Source organism: Odocoileus virginianus, chromosome 33 (assembly GCF_023699985.2).
Source record: "Odocoileus virginianus isolate 20LAN1187 ecotype Illinois chromosome 33, Ovbor_1.2, whole genome shotgun sequence".
Lineage (NCBI taxonomy): Eukaryota > Metazoa > Chordata > Mammalia > Artiodactyla > Cervidae > Odocoileus > Odocoileus virginianus.
In genome coordinates, this window is record NC_069706.1 from 6,921,454 (window position 1) to 6,939,888 (window position 18,435).

Here is an 18,435-nt window from a genome sequence, read left to right on the forward strand (position 1 = left end):
CTCTGGTTTGGAAAAAATGATTCAACTTGGGTTGTCAAAGACAAAATGCTCCAGACGATAAAGGAGATGATTTCAGTCAGGCTATTGCAATAGGAGGAACATTCATTAATGAGAATGCCTCGGTCAAAAGGAAGGGGGTCTCGGGTTTTACAGAGGCAGGGAGGCAAGGAAGTCATTGACAAGTCTTACGGGGAATCACGAGAAAAGATGGGAACTGCCATATTTGAGTCATTGGGGGAAGTACAGGTGAGTCTTATCTTGGGATGTACAAGAGCAAGATGGTCCTTTGTGCTTATTCACTTCCCTGGGAAGCTAAAAGGTGAGGGTACTTCCCTGGTGGCCCAGTGGTTAAGAATCTACCTTGCAATACAGAGGACTGGGGTTCAGTACCTGATCTGGGGACTGAGATCCCACAAGCTGTGGGGCAACTAAGCCCACACCACAACTAGAGAGAAGCCCGCATGCTACACCAGCAACAAAAACGACCCTATGTGCCTCAACTAAGACCCAAAGCAGCCAAATAAATAAATATTTGGGCTTCCCAGGTGGCATTCCTGGTGAAGAACCTACCTGCCAATGCAGGAGACACAAGTCACAGGTTTGATCCCTGGGTTGGGAAGATCCCCTGGTAGAGGACATGGCAACCTACTCCAGTATTCTTGCCTGAGGGGGTCTGGCAGGCTGTGGTCCACGGGGTCACAAAAAATCAGACATGACTGAAGCGACTTAGCACAGCACACCGCTTAAGCAGCACTGTTTTCCAGGGACTACAGGGCTCATGGAAAGTTCAACACTGCCAGGATCTTCATAAACATGACACAGGCATTAGCCCCAGAAAGTTGGAAATGATTACCAAAAAACCTTGAGGGACTTTTGCTGTGGATACTCAATTAAGCTGATATTAACATCTAAACATCCAAAGCACTGCTGTGCATTGAAAGAAGGGATTCCTCAGCCTAATCTCTATCCTTAGGGAAGAGTTGGAGTCATCAGTTGACTTTTTTTCCCTAGAACTTCTTGCTTTGGTAAGGACAACCTCCTCAAGTTTCAGTAGCTTTGGGTTTGACTTTTATTGGTCTCCCTGGGAGCTAGAGGACATAGCTGAATGGAAAGTCAGGGCAGGAAGAAAGAAAGTGGGTGTGGAAGACCAAGAGTGACCATCATGCAAAACAGCTTGTACAGTTAGGCTGCTGTGAACAGAGACCTTGACCTCTTACTTATGGCAGGTCAGTAATCTTTTATAACTATTCAGCAATCTAGATGAGGGAGGCAGTGTCTGAGCTGTTGGGAGAGTGAAATCCAAGGAAAGAAACTACACCTAAATTTAATTCGGTGTAACAGGCATAAGCCAGCCCTCTACTCGCCAGAAAGTAGGAGCAGTCAACCCGCAACCCCGGCTGGCCTCCATCTGTTTGTGCATGCTGCATGCTCAGTCATTTCAGTCATGTCTGACTCTTCGCGACCCCATGGACTGTAGCCCACCAGGCTCCTCTGTCCATGGGATTCTCCAGGCAAGAATACTGGAGTGGGTTGCCATGTCCTCTTCCAGGGGATCTTCCTGACCCAGGGATTGACCCCAGGTTTCCTGCATTGCAGGCAGATTCTTACTATCTGAGTGACCAGGGAAGAACCTGCCTCTAATTGCAGGCCTTCTCTTGCCCCTTCGGGGCCACAGACAGCACCGTAATCACAGCTGCATATATTTGCATAGCATGCTAGACTTTTCCCACCTTTTCATCAGAGTTGATTCTCAAAGCAAAGGGCGCGGGGATGTCTATTCCATTATACCTGTTTTCGCAAAGAAGTCAGGTATGGGAAGTGACCCACCACGCATCTCACAGCTGGAAAGTAGCATAGCTAGAGAGATCCAGGTCTCCTGGGTGACATTCCTGACATCATGTCTCGTTGCCATGTTTCTCGCTTGAGTTATTTGCATTAATAAGTGGGGCTTGGAGACAGAAATTATCTCCGTCCTGATCGTGGATCTCAGCTACCCCATGAGGGGTGTATTTCAGGGTCCCCCAATTGCTTCACCTCTGGGCACAGAGAAGGCTTCATTGGGTTTTTCTAGCCTTGCCCTTATCTGCAAAGGATGCTGCCCATAGAGAAATCTATTTTCCCCAAAGGTAAAAGAGAAGAAAAAGAAGAAGAAAAAAAAAAAACTTTAATTCTGTTTTCATTTAAATAGCCATGAGAATTGGAAACTCAAGATAACCAATCAGTTACTTGCTAGTGGAATTTTCCTGGTAAGGAGAAAGCACTTAGACCCAAAATGTATACATTTCTTCCGAAATGTCATTCAACATCTATCTCTTTCCCAGATAGTGACAAACGCTCCATGTTCCTGTCAAAATGCCAGCTTTCAGCACCAGCCTTAATAATAAAAGCCAGATCCAAAATCCAACAGAGAAATTGCAACTTTGCCAGCAAAGAGTTTATCATCACATTTTATTTTAAGGTCCCAGGCTCACTTTTTTTTTTTTTTAAAGGGCCTTTACTGTTTTCTCTTAATTAAAAAAAAAAAAAAATCTGTGTATGGAACTTGCCAGGTGGCCCAGTGGCTGAGACCTCATGTTCCCAATACAGGCAGCCCAGGTTCAGTCCCTGGTCAGGTCACATACCACGACCTGAAGCAGCCAAATAAATAAGTAAATATTTTGAAAAACTTCTACCCAGAAGTAATGCCTCTACTCACATTTTTTAAAAATTTTGAGTTTATTCCCTTCAGTTGAACTTCCTTCATGAGAACCTTTCACAAATACACATTATTTTTTTACTTCCTGAAATATGATTGTTGGGATGTTTCAAAAATAATTTGATAAAAGAAGACCAACACATATCATGTGTGATTCCAATTTGGCTAAAGCTGTTAGCAACTAGATGGCACTAAATAATAAGCATAAAATAAAAATAGATAATTGCAATTATTTATTTTTTATTTGAGATAGAGGATCCATTTTTCCCATTTTCCCCTGATCTTTCTTTTATCTCCTTCACCCTGCCCCCACTTCCATCAGAGTCGGGGGTGGCAGAGCTGTGGGAGCTTATGAGCCAGCCATGCACTCAGGTTATGCTGTGTGTGTGTGTGTGTGTGTGTGTGTGTGTGTGTGTGTGTGTTAATTGCGCAATTGTGTCTGACTCTTTGTGACCCCATGGACTGTAGCCCACCAGGCTCTTCTATCTGTGGAATTCTCCAGGCAAGAATACTAGAATGAATTGCCATTCCCTTTTCCAAAAGATCTTCCCGACGCAGGGATCAAACCCATGTCTCCTGCATTGCAGACAGATTCTTTACCGCCTGCCACACCAGGGAAGCCCACTCACTCTGTTTATGCTATGAGAAGTTATCAACATTATTAAAAGATTTATCCTTCTTGCGTTTGCATCTCTCTGAAGAAACTCCGGGGATCCCAGCAATGAGACTCATTGGCCTGAATCCAAGCTGGGAACATCAGGATGAAGTGAGGACCCTGGAGAGGTGGGAATGCAAAAGACAGAAGATGAGAGACTAGAGGAAAGGGACTTCTGAAGGGGATTCACTGGGGAATTCCTAGGTACTGTGTGCTGTCCTAAATGCTCTATACAAATTATCCCGCTTTAACCTCATGAAAATACCACAGAGTGGGTATTAATCTTGTCCCCATTTTATATATGGGAAAACTGAGGTTGATGGAGAACAGACTTGCCAGTGTCACACAGTTATAAGTGACAGAATCAAGAATCCAACCTGGATAATCTGACCTCAGAGCACAGGCTCTGAAACCTTTGCTGTCCTTGTTGTCCTGGGGCAGTCCCCCTAGTCCCATGGGGTTCGGGAAGTCTATATTTTTCTGGAAAGAAGGATGAGCTCTGGTCGGAGGTATCCTACCCTCCCGCCTTCCCCTACCAGAAGCCAGTGGACAACTCTCTCTGGGACTGTGGAGACAGGGGCTCTTCAAGTGACTTGCTGGTCACAAGGGTCTGCTGCCCTGATTCTTGGCATTTCTGAATCTTCATGGCATCCAAGTGTTAAGTACTCAACACCAGAAATCCTGCAACTGGTGCCATGGCACCTTCCTGGCCCCTTCCCACTGTCTTCCAAGACCCACACAGTAAAACCCCAGCCTTTGGAAATCACCCACCTGGGTCGGTCTGTGGTTTCTCTGGCCCAGCCCCAAACTCACTCTTCAGCCTCATTTCCTACCAAACTCGGCTCTACCCAGTGTCCAAACAAGCCTCGCATGCTTGTGAAGCCCAAGCTAGGATCCACATGGTGCCGTTTGGAAGCACTGTCTCCTTCCATGCCCCAGCCACACTTGATGTGAGGCTTATCATTACCTTCCTTTACAGATAGAGAAGTGAACCAGAGCGTACATGACGGAGCAAGGATCTGACTCCAGGGGTGCCAGACTGCTCAGTCCACATTCTCCCTACTGGGCTAAATGTCTATAGGGGGTTATCACAGTAACAGGAACAAAATAACCTTTTGGTATCCTTTGGGAAAAAGAAAAAAAAAAGTTCACAAAATTAATTCAGCTCTCTGGGAACAGATAAGCTCTAAGAGAACAGGGAGGGAACTTGTCTCAGATGCCTAGATTAGAATTCAGCACATAGTAGATGCTCAATTAAGAACTTTGAATGAATGGTTTGAAGGCTCACTTGATACATTTATTCTTTCAACACACACATCCTATGTGTCAGACCCAAGGATAGGAGCTGTGATTACAGAGATGATCCCCCAAGGAGTTCAGGGTCCAACGAAGGAGACAGGCATGTCTGACACAGATTTCTAAGCTAGAAGGAAGCCCAGAGAGAAGTCTACATTGTATATGTCTCACCACTCCGGGCAACTTGCATTCACAGTAGGACAGGTCTGTAATTCAAGCTTTGACCATCGAGGGTTGCCATTCCCTTGTGGACTGAGCGTCAGAGAGTGACTCCAGGAATGTGAAATGTGTAGGGTCCCTCATCCTAGGAGGCTGTACCAGTGGACTGTGCACATCGGGTTTAATGAATTTGGTTAATCTGTCTGGTGAATGACTGTGCACATCAGGTTTAATGAATTTGGTAGATTGCTGTTTACAGGCAGCCAAGAATTATTCAACAGCTGCAGCAGACAGCAGCTGATAAAGAGCCCTGGCTCTGCAGACTGCGGTAGTGTGTCAGGCCTTTGCCACCTTACAAATTACATAAGAATAGGCAAATTAGCATCAATGAAGAATAGGTACACACAGACCCGGGATCTTTCTTTTCTTGAAGTATCAGCATGGAGAGAACTCTGAATAGGCAACAGGCCAGCCACTCTTGGAATATGAAAAAAGATGGCTGGGGGAGGGAACCCCCAATTTATAAATTACTGGAGTGAGGAGATGCTACCCGGTGGGGCGCTGGCATGGGGTGGGCATGGGGAAGAGAGATGTACTCCATAATTTTTGGATCCTGACATAACCCTGATGATTAGTCTTGGACTCAACATCCTTTCATTCAGCTGTCCATCACTCACCTCTCAACACATTGTGTTATTTTCTGAGCACCTCCTGGGTCCCATGCACTGTTCTCTTTGCTCGTCACACAGAAGTAAATGCCTTTTGGGATTTACATCCTGTTGAGAGAGACAGATCGTAAAAAGAAAAAGGAATATACAGCAATAGCAAGACCAGCAAATACAGACACGTACCATGTAAGCAATTAAATAGGATGATGTGATGGAAGACACAGAAGGAGTGAGGGGTGCCGTTCTGGTTGGGGGTTCAGGGAAGGCTCTCTGAGGGGCTGACATGAGTGGAGAGGTCAACCTCCAGACCTGAACTGTCTGGCCACGTGTGGTCATGAGCACTTGACCTATGGCCAGTTCAAATGGAGGTGGCCATCAGTGTAGGATCCACACTGGATCTCAAAGGCAACGTATGCAGGGAAGAATGTAAACTATCTCATTAATAATTTCTAATACTGGTCAGATATAGAGACAATACTATTTGGGATCGTTGGGGAGGGAAAGACTAGGAGTTTGGGATTAGCAGATGTAAGCTATTATACATAGACTGGATAAACAACAATGTATGGCACAGGGAACTATATTCAATACCTCGTGATAAACCATAATGGAGAAACATATTTAAAAAAAGAATGTCTGTATGCATATAATTGAGTCTCTTTACTGTACAGCAGAGATTGACACAATGCTGTAAATCAACTATATTTCAATAAAAATAATAAAAAAGATTAAGGTCATATGAGACCTAAGAAAAGCTGGGCAACGGAGTACATGTAAATCCATGGCTGATTCATGTCAATGTATGGCAAAAACCACTACAATATTGTAAAGTAATTAGCCTCCAACTAATAAAAATAAATGGGAAAAAAAAGGAAAAGAAAAGCTGGGCAACTATTCCAGATGAAAGATAATTGATCGGGACTTCCCTGATAGTCCAGTGGTTAAGGCTGTGTGTGTCCACTACAGGGGGAGTGTGGGTTTAATCCCAGGTCGGGGAACTAAGATCCCACCAGCACAAAAATGAAAGTGTTATTCTTTCAGTTGTGTCCAACTCTTTGCGACCCCATGGACTGTTGCCCACCAGCCTCCTCTGTCCATGGGATTCTCTAGGAAAGAATACTAGAGTCAGTTGCCATGCCCTTCTCCAAACCACAAGGTGTGGCCAAAAAAACAAAAAAATTCTTTTTTTAAAAAATAAACAGACTTAGTAACTAAAAAAAAGAAAAAATGATATGGCTAAAATGAATTTTCTGGTTCTTTTTAGCATGATGCCTACAAAATGTAAACATTGCCTTCGTGGCTCTCATTCGTGGGTCACATTCTGTTTCCAACGGACGGCACAGCTCCACCCAGAGAGAAAAATAGGTATAAACTATGAGAACAACAGAGGAAGGACCCTTGTCCTGGGTCGGCCGCTTGCTGGTTATGTGACCATGGGAAGTTTGGAGCATCCTTGGTGGTGAAAATGATGTTGATGTCCCCGAGCGGACATTGAAAGAAATACGTGTGATCACGCATTTGCATTAAGGAATTTGTCTCACCTGCCACTAATAATGAAATACAGTGGGCCTCCTCACGGTCTCTGTGGCCCTGAACACACGCTCCCCAGCATTCTGCAGAGTCAGAGCAAGTCTTCCATAATCTACAGGTCTCTCTGGGCTGTCAGCCTATCACCCTCTCAGCCCAGGAGAGTGTGTGCGTCCCCTTCACACACACTCTCACCCCAGCCCTGGCTCCAACCAGGAACAGAGCTATGCTAATCTCCTGGGCCTTGCCTCTGACACCAGCACCCATTTCACAGTCACTGTAGCCCTTTCTAGATGCAAGCTCACTGAAAAAGACAAATTCTGTCACAGAGACTTGGGGAGATTTTACTTCAATGCGTGGCTGGAACAGAATGAAGTTATCCAAACTTGATTGAAGTGGGTCATTCTGAACCAGCTGATGGAAGGGGAAAAAAAGACATTTCTATGGAGACTTTTAATCTCTCTCCATAGCAGCAGAGCTGGGGATGGGGCCATTGGCCTTCTGTGGTACCTTTTGGACTCAGAACCAACTCAACTAGGTTTCCCCCGCTTTTTCTGCTGGAGAGCTTTTTGGTGTTTGTGTTGTTAGCAAAATGGGGGTAGTGATAACAACTGATGAGGCTGATGTGAGCTTTTAAATTTTTATTTATATTTCATTGAAAGATAATTGTTTTACAATATTGTGTTGGCTTCCGCCATATATCAATCTGAATCAGCCACAGGTACACGTATGTTCCCTCTCTTCTGAACCTTCTTCCCATCTCCCATCCCATCCCACCCATCCAGGTTATCACAGAGCGCCGGATTTGAGCTCCCTGCATCATACAGTAAATTTTACTGGCTATCTAGCTCAGTTGGTAAAGAATCCACCTGCGATGCAGGAGACCCCAGTTCGATCCCTGGGTGAGGAAGACCCGCTGGAGAAGGGATAGGCTACCCACGCTGGTATTGTTGGGCTTCCCTGGGGGCCCAGCTGGTAAAGAATCCACCTGCAATGCAGGAGACCTGGGTTCGATCCCTGGGTTGGGAAGATCCCCTGGGGGAAGGAAAGGCAACTCACTGCAGTATTCTGACCTGGAGAATTCCATGGAATGTATAGTCAGTGGTTGCAAAGAGTCGGAAACAACTGAGCACCTTTGACTTCACTTCCCTTCAGTCTTACATACGGTAGTGCACATGTTTCCATACCACTCTCTCAATGTGTCCCACCCCTCCTTCCCCCCAGTTCCACAAGTCTGTTCTCTATGTCTTCATCTCCATTGAAAATGAAAGTGTGAGTTGCTCAGTCGTGTCCAACTCTTTGCAACCATGTGGAATGTAGCCCAAGAGGCTACATTCTTCCATCCATGGAATTCTCTGGTCAAGAATACTGGAGTAGGTAGCCATTCCCTTTTCCAAGGGATCTTCCCAAGCCAGGGATTGAACCTGGGTCTCCCACAATGCAGGCAGACTCTTTATCATCTGAGCCACCAGGGAAGGCCCTGCATTTCCATTGCTGCCCTGCAAATGTGTTCATCACTATTATCCTTCTAAATTTTATATATATGCATTAATATACAGTATTTGTCTTTCTCTTTCTGACTTACTTCACTCTGTCTATAATAGGTTCAAGGTTCATCCATCTCACTAGAAATGAGTCAAATGTGTTCCTTTTTATGGGTGAGCAATATCCCATTCTGTATACATACCACAGCTTCTTTATACATTCATCTGTAGATGGACATCTAGGTAGCCTCCATATCTAGCTGAATTTAATGAACAATAGGTCCTCAGTGCACTGTATTTGTATTTTATTTTATCATTATCATTTTCTCTGACTTGGGAAGAAGGAGATCCCCATCTCTGACGGTTCTGCCACTGCTCCAGGTGAATCAACCGAATTCTTTTCCAGAACGTCCCAGGCTCCTGGGGCTAAAGACAACTTGGACGACTCTGCCCCAAGCCCCATCCTCACTGGGAAAATATCAGTGACCACCAGTCTCCAAGAGCCTTCTATGGGGAGCACCCTCCACCCTGTGCTTTATAGACATTATCTCTGTATTTCTCCATTTGACAGAAGGGAACTAAATTTCATAGCTCATGAGACTTGACAAGCTCCCATGAAGAGTGAATGGGCAGAAACAGGACTCCAAAGGCAGCCTCCTAAACATTCCATCACCGTCTCCCAGGCTTGTTCCAGAAAGGCAGCTCGTCCTCTGCTTAAACCCTCCAGTGATGGGAACTCACTGCCTCACAAGATTATTAACTAGCGTTCACTGTGTACAACAGGATGCCACACTCTGTTCTAAGAGCTCCCTGCACGCTCATTCAAATCAGTCCTGATTCTACTTCTGTGCCTGGGTGCTCAGTTGCTTCAGTCGTGTCCGAGTCTTTGTGACCCTATGGACTGTAGCCCACCAGGCTTCTCTGTCCATGGGATTCACCAGGCAAGAAGACTGGAGTGAGTTGCCATTTCCTAACCCGGGGATCGAACCTGCACCTCCTGCATTGGCAGGTGGATTCTTTACCACTGAGCCACAGGGGGACCCCTCTACTCCTGTGAGGCAGGTACAATTATTGTCCTACTTGCCAGATGAGGTGCAAAGTCTTGGTCTGCCAATGTGCCCACAAGCTAATAAATGACAAAGTGGAACCCTGTTGTTTGCTGTTGAGTCGCCAAGTCGTGTCTGACTCTCCGAGACCCCATGGACCGCAGCACTCCAGGCTTCCCTGTCCCTCACCATCTCCCGGAGTTTGCCTAAGTTGCAAACTAAGTCCATTGCATCAGTGATTGGTCTACCCACGTGTCCATAAGCTAATAAGTGACAAAGTGGAACCCTAATAGATGCCAAAGACCAGACTCAGAACCACTGCACCCTCCTGCCTCTTGTGGTCCAGGAGGTATACTCATCCCTGTAAACACGGGCCACAGAGTTTGAGCATCTCCATCAGTCTCCCATCAGTAGAAACCACTCCAGTGGCCTGCAGTGGGCATGCTTACTATGGCTCTCACCCTGAGGACGCCTGTGACCCTCGACAGACAAAACAAACCCCAGCCTGGAACAAAAGCTCTCTGGGAATGATCCATCAGCATCCCTGAAGTAGACCATGCCTCCCTTCATGATCGCCTCCTACTGTCCGTGATAAGCGGTGACGTATGGGGTTCATTTACTCCCGCGTCTCTGCAGAAATATGGCGGGCCCCATCAATTTCCCTGTTTGTTCTCTGACCCGCTGTTGCCGGGTTAAGCAGCCTGCTTTGTCTACATTTGTCAGTGGATACAAGCTTCTCCCTGCCATAGGCACCGCTATTGATGAACGTCGTCAGAATACCGGAGCCTTGAATAATGTATAAAGATTCAACATGCAAAGTCTGCGGCAGAAGGGGCGGGGGAGGGTGGGGGCGGGGAGAGGGAGTGTTATATGTTTTCTCTGTTGGAGCGCCTTAATTTACAAAGCATATTTGTCAAGTCTTTTGCTAAGAGTAATGCTGGGCAGCAACTTCCCATCATTCTTGTTAATGGGACTGTCTGTGTGTTACAGTAAACAGCCATAACTCTTCTGTTGGCGCCATTGTGAGGCAGGAGGACTTTTTTCAGCATCCAATTAAGGGTGTCTCCAATTTGCCAGCCGGGATCATGAGAGCTGTGACTCAGCCATCAGGCAAGCAGGGTATGGTGGAGGCTTCTCCAAGTGGAGAGTGACCTGGGACGGCAGAGCTGCCCTTCCTCCACTCAGATGAGGGTTGTGGAGCCCGGTTCTCAGCCTGGGCATTCTCTGCTGGCCTTTAAAGGCCACCGTGTCCCTGCAGCTAAGTGCTGAAAGATGTTAGCCTGGGTGTTCAAGTCTTTTCTCAGACTCTCATAGAGGTGGGAGAACATATATGCCCAGTTACTGGTCCACACGCAATGTTATCTCAGTTCAGCCATGTGCTTGCTGTGTGAACTTGAGCAAGTTACTTAAATTCTCTGAGCCTTGGTCTCTCATGTGGAAGGGGACAATCCGCAGCACTTGCTTTATAGGATTGTTTTACAAATCATATGGGAGTGTGTGGTTTCCCAGGTGGTGCTAGTGGTAAAAAACCTGCCTGCCAATGTAGGAGACACAAGAGATGTGGGTTTGACCCCTAGGTTGAGAGGATCCCCTCGAGAAGTGCCTGGCAACCGACTCCAGTATTCTTGCCTGGAGAATCCCATGGACAGAGGAGCCTGGTGGGCTACAGTCCTTAGAGTCACAAAGAGTCAGACACGACTGAATCGATTTAGCATGCATGCACACATGGGACTGTGTGATGCATAGCAAGCCGTCACCATCATCATGACATCATCATCACTTCCCAGCCATAGACATGCCTCATTCTTCACCTCTCTGTGCGTAGCTGATCAGTAGCCATTTTTCATATTTCATCTCAAATCTTACCTCCTGATGACTGTGGTCAACTAGGACTCTTCTCTCCATAAATAATCACAATAGGGAGATAGGCTGTTATGTAGAAGGTCCATATATCTCTTTTATAACTATGCTATGGGGTGGATTCTAGTCCCTCATTTTACAGATGAGAATGTTGAGGCTTGGAAGGTTCCAGTAGCTTTGTGAAGGACTCATGGTGACAGGTGAAGGCTAGATGCCAGGCCTGCCTAGATCCAGAGCCCTCTGCTCCCCACTTCTCTCAGATATAGGCAGACCCCACCCCAGGACCAGGAACTCTGGCACAAATTACAACCTTTGAAACAATAAGGTCCTACTATATAACACAGGGAACTATATTCAACATCCTATGATAAACCATAATGAAATAGAGTATGAAAAAGTCTATATGTGTGTGTGTGTGTATGTGTGTGTGTGTGTGTGTGTTTGTGTGTATATAAGGGCTTCCCAAGTGGTGCTGGGAACCTTCCTGCCAATGCAGGAGACATAAGAGACACAGGTTCAATCCCTGGGTCGGGAAGATCCCCTGGAGGAGGGCATGGCAACCCACTCCAGTGTTCTTGCCGGGAGGTGCCTAGTGGGCTATAGCCCATAGGATCACAAAGAGTCAGACGTGACTGATGTGACTTAGCATGCATGTGTGTATAACTGAGTCACTTGGCTTCACAGCAGTAGTTCACACAACACTGTAATTCAACTCTACTGCAATAAAAAATGAATTCAAAAAATTATAACCTTTACTGATTGCTCTCTCCCATTTCTTAGTCCCAGGGAAGATTTTGAAGTCCTTAGAACCACAGAATATCTTGTTTTCATTCTACCCTTTATTTCCTTTTTAAACTATCTGAGCTGCTAAGGACCCGAGCTCTTGCTCAACCTATCCTCTGGGGCTTTATGAACTGAGAAGCTAATACCTTGTTTCAGGAGCACTCCCAAGGCCTTTCAGAGAATCTATAACAAAAGCAGGATTAGAACTCAGATCCCCTGATTCTCAACCCTCAAAACGTGCAGAGAACCAGCCTTTACAAAGATGCTTACTTATTTGGCAGTGTTGGTTTTTGTGGTTTGTGGGGAGAGCATTGGCAGGTCTTGAAACACTTCCTTTTTTCCAACTTGCATTCTTTCCACTGCAGCCCTCTTCCTCCCTCTTCCTCCCTGCTTCCCACCCCTCCCAGAAAGATGGGGAGTCGCTGGTACCTTCCTGCAAAAGGAAAACTTTCTTGTTCACTCACTCAGGCCTTAGCAAACTGAGCATCATATTTGTGCCCCATCTTAAGCTGGGAGCTGGGCAGTCAGTGATGGACAAAGTATGATAGTCATTGGTAGATTTTCCTTAGAGCGTTAAGGAAGAAAGAAAGATCACCAGGTATATGCAGTTCAGAGGGGTGCAGGCTGCCACCACTTCTGCAAATCCTGCATGCAGTGCTCCATTTCTCAATGTTGGTCTGAGTGTTATACATGCATTCACCCACTGACTCCTCAAAACCAGAGTCAAGCAGGTTATCATTTCTTTTGTCTGAGGAGGAAATTAATGCCCCAAAAGGCTTTAAAAATGTTTCTTAGTTAATGGAAGTGTGTGCCAAGTGCAATGGGACCATGAAAGAAAGTATCCAAATTCGGGAGAGATTTCCAGAAAGAAGAGAAAAAAGAAAGAAAGAAAGCTTGTTCATGTTTTTAAACATAACCTTTTTGAAAAATGATTTGCCAAGAAAATAGTTGAGCAGTGGGAGTGGAGGCCTAGATGAAGGCAGGCAGATGGCAGATGCAAAAAACTGTAAGACATTGGGACACAAAAGAACATGGCTTGTTTGGGGGACTGCAAGCATCTTTATGCTGCTGATGCTTTAGGAGAAGGTATCAAGGCAGGAACAGGCTGAGGGCATCTCTCAGCTTCCTGTTAGTCACAGCCATTTGCCCCTTCAGCAGTTTTTTTTGAAGTATAGTTGACTCACAATGTTTATTAGTCTCAAGTGTATAGGAAAACAATTCATATTTATATATATATAAATGTGTTCCTTTTCAGATTCTTTTCCATTATAGGTTATTACAAGATATTGAGTATAGTTCTCTGTGCTATACAGTAGGTCCTTGTTGTTGATCTATTTTACATATAGTAGCCCATATCTGCTAATGCCAAACCCCTAATTTATCCCTCCCTGCTCCTTTCCCCTTTGGTAACCATAACTTTGCTTTCTATATCAGTAAGTCTGTTTCTGCTTTGTGATCAAGTTCATTTGTATCATTTTTAAAATTCCACATATAAGTGATACCATATGATGTTTGTCTTTCTGTCTGACTTGCTTCACTTACATGATAATCTCTAGGTCCATCCATGTGCTGCAAATAGCATTATTTCATTCTTTTTTTATGGCTGAGTCATATTCTATTGTATATATACACCACATCTTTATCCATTCAACTGTTGATGGACATTTAGGTTGCTTCCGTGTCCTGCATATTGTAAATAGTACTGCTACGAACACTGGAGTGCATTTATCTTTTTAAATTAGAGTTTTATTTCTTTGTTTATTTTCAGATATATGCCCAGGAGAGGGATTGCTGAATCATATGATACCTCTATTTTTTTTTTAACTTTTTTAAGAAACCTCCATACTGTTCTCCATAGTGGTTGCCCCAATGTATATTTCTGCCAACAGGTTAGGGCCCCTTTATCAATTTTACTGTTTACTGTATGCCAGGTTCTGAGATGTCAGAGTGAAGGAGACCCAATCTAGGAACCTGGCAGGCTACAGTCCATGGGATCAAAGGAGTCAGACAGAAGTGAGCACACATGCACGCATCACTTGCAAAGCACGCCCAGTCTAGTGGGACAAGCAGATTATCATAAGAGTGACATTGCAGTGCAGGGCTTGGCATACGCCTGGGGCACTATGAAACTGCAGGTGTAAAGTAACAGAATCAGGGTGACCCTGAGAATGTGGTGCCTGGGCATCTTAAAGTCTGAGCGGGGAGTGAGACAGGCATTACCTGCATCTGAGGTCAGGGGATGACAGAAGAAGATGCGGCAGAAAAGCACAAGCAGGAGCGAAGACTCAGAGATGTATAAAAGCTGCCTTGTGTAGCAGCCTCTGCTGGTCCAATAGACATTTCCTGCTTAGCTCTGGTTCAGGAATCAGCCAACAAGATGCTCTGGGAAGACGGTCCCACTCCTAGGACATGAATTATGATTCATCTGGAACAATCAAGGCCATGGTTATGCCATGCAGTGATGGGTTTAGACATGCGATCCAGTGGTAACCAGTGGGGGAACTTGGGGGAAAAACATTCTGCCCGTAAAAAGAAATAGACAGAAAAACATCTCCATCCTTCCTGTGGATAGAGCCATGGAGAACAGGATCCCTAAAGCTGTTCAGTTTCTTACAATACTAAGGAGATAGGTTGGGGAGGGGAAAGACCTAGATTCAAAGAAGGATAGAACAGAGAGATGGAAAAAACCTGTATTCTTATTGAGGTCATGTGTGTGCACGCATGCGTGCTAAGTCGCTTTAGTCATGTTCAACTCTGTGCAACCCTATGGAGTATATCCTGGTAGGCGCCTCTGTCCATGGGATTCCCCAGGGGAGAATACTGGAGTATGTTGCCATGCCCTCCTCCAGAGGATAGCACCTTCAAATCAGGGCTTATCAGGTGGCGCTAGAGGTAAAGAACCCACCTGCCAATGCAGGAGTCATAAGAGACGTGGCTTCGAGCCCTGGGTCGGGAAGATCCCCTGGAGGGGGAAATGGCAACCCTCACCACTGTTCTTGCCTGGAGAATCCCCTGGACAGAGGAGCCTGGCGGGCTACAGTCCATGGGGTCACAAAGAGTCGGACATGACTGAGTGACTTAGCACGCATGCAACTTCAAAGCCATGAGCCCAAGAACTGTCCACCTCTGGACATTTTACTATGTGAGCTATGAAAGTCCTGTGTGTTTTAAGCCTCTGTTGGTTTCGATCACCTCTTCCTTGAAGCCCAAAGTAACATCAAAGTCTATGAGAGACTACAAATAGCCAAGTGCTGCTAAAGCATAAGGCAATAGTGGCTGGTGGGGATGGGAAGGCAGGCCTGGTATAAGGAAAGTTGACATGTTCAAGAAAAGTTTTATCACAAGGTCAGTAGAGAGAATGGGGTGGGTGGGGGAAAGTGTGGGGCTGCAGGAAATGGAGGTTTAATGTTTGTGTAAATTGAAAGAAGGAATCTACTCGGAAATGAGAAAAAGCAAGATTAAAATGGAAAACACAGCCCCAAAGCCATTAATACCCAACAGATCCAAATTGAAAAATAAAAGCGATGGGTGAAGCATATAGTTCTCAAAATGAGTTCGTGTCATAAACCATTAACATCAGCTCTACCTTATTACCTGTAATTCCGGAGAGAGGGGTTGCCAGCGGTAAAGGGCAGCTGTCTGATTGGAGACTGGCTACAGCTCTGCTCCCAGGCCAGCCCACTCCCCACCTCCTGTGACCACCCTGCTCTGAGCATCCCCTTCTCAGCCCTTCCGAGAAACCCCAAGCTGCCCTTGTCCCCGGGAGGGTGGCAGGCACAAGCAGATGCTGGTGCTGAGAGAGTCTGAACTCAGAGAGAACTCCGGTCAAACCACTGTTTCTTTCCTCCTCTGAGTGTCTCCCAGTAGGGGCCTCCAGAATTGCCCTGTCCATATATTTTTAGAATTTTTATTGGAGTCTGTTGCTTTACAATGCTCTGTTAGTTTCTGTTGTACAGCAAAGTGAGTCAGCTATATGTATACATACATCCCCTCTTTTTTAAATTTCCTTCCCGTTTAGGTCACCAGAATATTGAATAGAGTTCCCTCTGCCTTAGAGAAGGTTCTCACTAGTTATCTATTTTATACATTGTATCAATAGTGCATAGGGCAACTCCAACCTTCCAGTTCATCCCATCTACCCCCTCACCCCCTTGGTATCCATATATTTATTCTCTACTTCTGTGTCTCTATTTCTGCTTTGTAAATAAGATCATCTATACCAATTTTTTCAGTTTCCACACACATACATTAATATACAGTAATTTTTTTTCTCTTTCTGACTTACTTCACTCTGTGTGACGGCCTCTAGGTCCATCCACAGCTCTACAAGTGGCCCGATTTCATTCCTTTTTGTGGCTGCATAATATTCCACTGTGGAACTTCCCCAGTGGCATAGTGGTAAAGAATCTGCCTGCCAATACAGGAGACCCAAGAGATGCGGATTCAATCCCTGGGTCAGGAAGCTCCCCTGGAGGAGGAAATGGCAATCCACTCCAATATTCTTGCCTGGAAAATCCCATGGACAGGGGAGCCTGGTGAGCTACAGTCCATGGGGTCACTGGGAGTTGGACACGACCAAAATGACTTAGCACAGCATGCTAAATAGCAGAAGCCCCTCTTGCTCCAAGTGGAATACTAAATAGCTCTTTGCTGTCTCTGCTTCTACTCTTTCCCTGCTCCATTTTATTACCACATAGGGCCATACTTTGTCACCTCACTGTTCAAGACTCATCAACAATTTCCCACTGCACTTAACAGCAAGTCCAAAATCCTTCCTCAACACTAAAACTCTTGACTCATCTCACCCATCGTCTCTCTCACCACTCTCCTTGATTGCATGTCTTAGGCTAAGTGACAGTTTTGTCACCTGTAATGGTGATGGCCGAAGATGATGGAAGATGAAACAGGATAAGAGACAGAGGGCGTATGGCACCAGACCAGGCATCTCCCATGGTCTGTGGGGTTTCCAAAAGGCAGCCTCCTACCCAGCAGGTGGGCTTGGTCTTCCGTTGCTGGGTACCCTCTGCTCTTCTCAAATGGGGCTCTCTTACCACCCTCTCTGCAAACCAGGCTACTCAATGCACACATACCTACACACACACACCCCTAATAGACAGCCAGACGTGCTAAATTATATTTAGAGGAGCTTAAGCACCATGCCATTGGCAGTAACCAAGCACTCCTTGCTCAGAGCTCCAGAGCTTATTACAAGGCTGCCAAAGCCCCCGGAGTTTTGCATGTCTCCCCTAGAAGGCCCTCTGCCCTGAGGACCATTGCCCTCCTCCACAAGCCCACCCTCAGAAGCCAGCTCAAGGCCATGCTCTACTCACTAGCAGTGCCGTCTTACCCTCCAGGATACAGACCCATGATCATCTGAGCTCCCTGGGGTGACCACCAAGGGGGTCCATGCACATCCCTGTCCACATCCTGATGCTAAACGCCTAATGTGTGGTCCAAGAAATGCCTCCAACCAGCCGCAGTTAATTGATCATCAATCTTCAGGTCAGAAGAGCTCTTCAGTTTTTTCTACAAACTCCCCAGCAAATGTGAGTCCCATTTATTCTCGCAGGGGAGCTCTTCACATGTTCTGTGTATCCATCCCAGCTTTAGGGCCTCCTTTGCATTAGGCAATTCTTCATAATCACCTAAATTTATGTCCCAACGAAACAAACCCAAGACTGAGATGGAATGCCTCTCTGATCAGTGTCTCTATATCCCTTGATGTGTTCATTTGGGTCCGTCAAGCCATCCCATATTACACTACTGGGTTTATGTTGTCATACTTATTTCTTCTAGTGCACTTTGAGCTCCTTGAAGGTGGAGGCCATGTCTTCTTCATCTGTCATTCCATTAAATAATGTGTTTTTTTTTTTGTTTTTTGTTTTAAAAAGCAAAACAAACCAACAGACACTGTAGAGCCTCAAAGATATGAGTTCAAATTCTGGGTCTTCTACACATCAGCTATATACCTCAGAGAAGAGACTTGATTTCTTTATGTCCTTCTCTTGTCTATAAAATGGAGATGAGGGACTTCCCTGGTAGTCCAATGGTTAAGAATCTGACTTGCAAGGCAAGGGATGCAGGTTTGATCCCTAATCAGGGCACTAAGATCCCACATTCATTGGGGGTAACTAAGGCCATGCAGCACATCTACTGAGTCCAAGTGAGCCCCAGAGTCACAGCTAGAGAATCCGAGAGCCACAGTGAAAAAGCCCACATCACACAGCAAACAACAGAGGCAGCCAAATAAATCAATATTAAA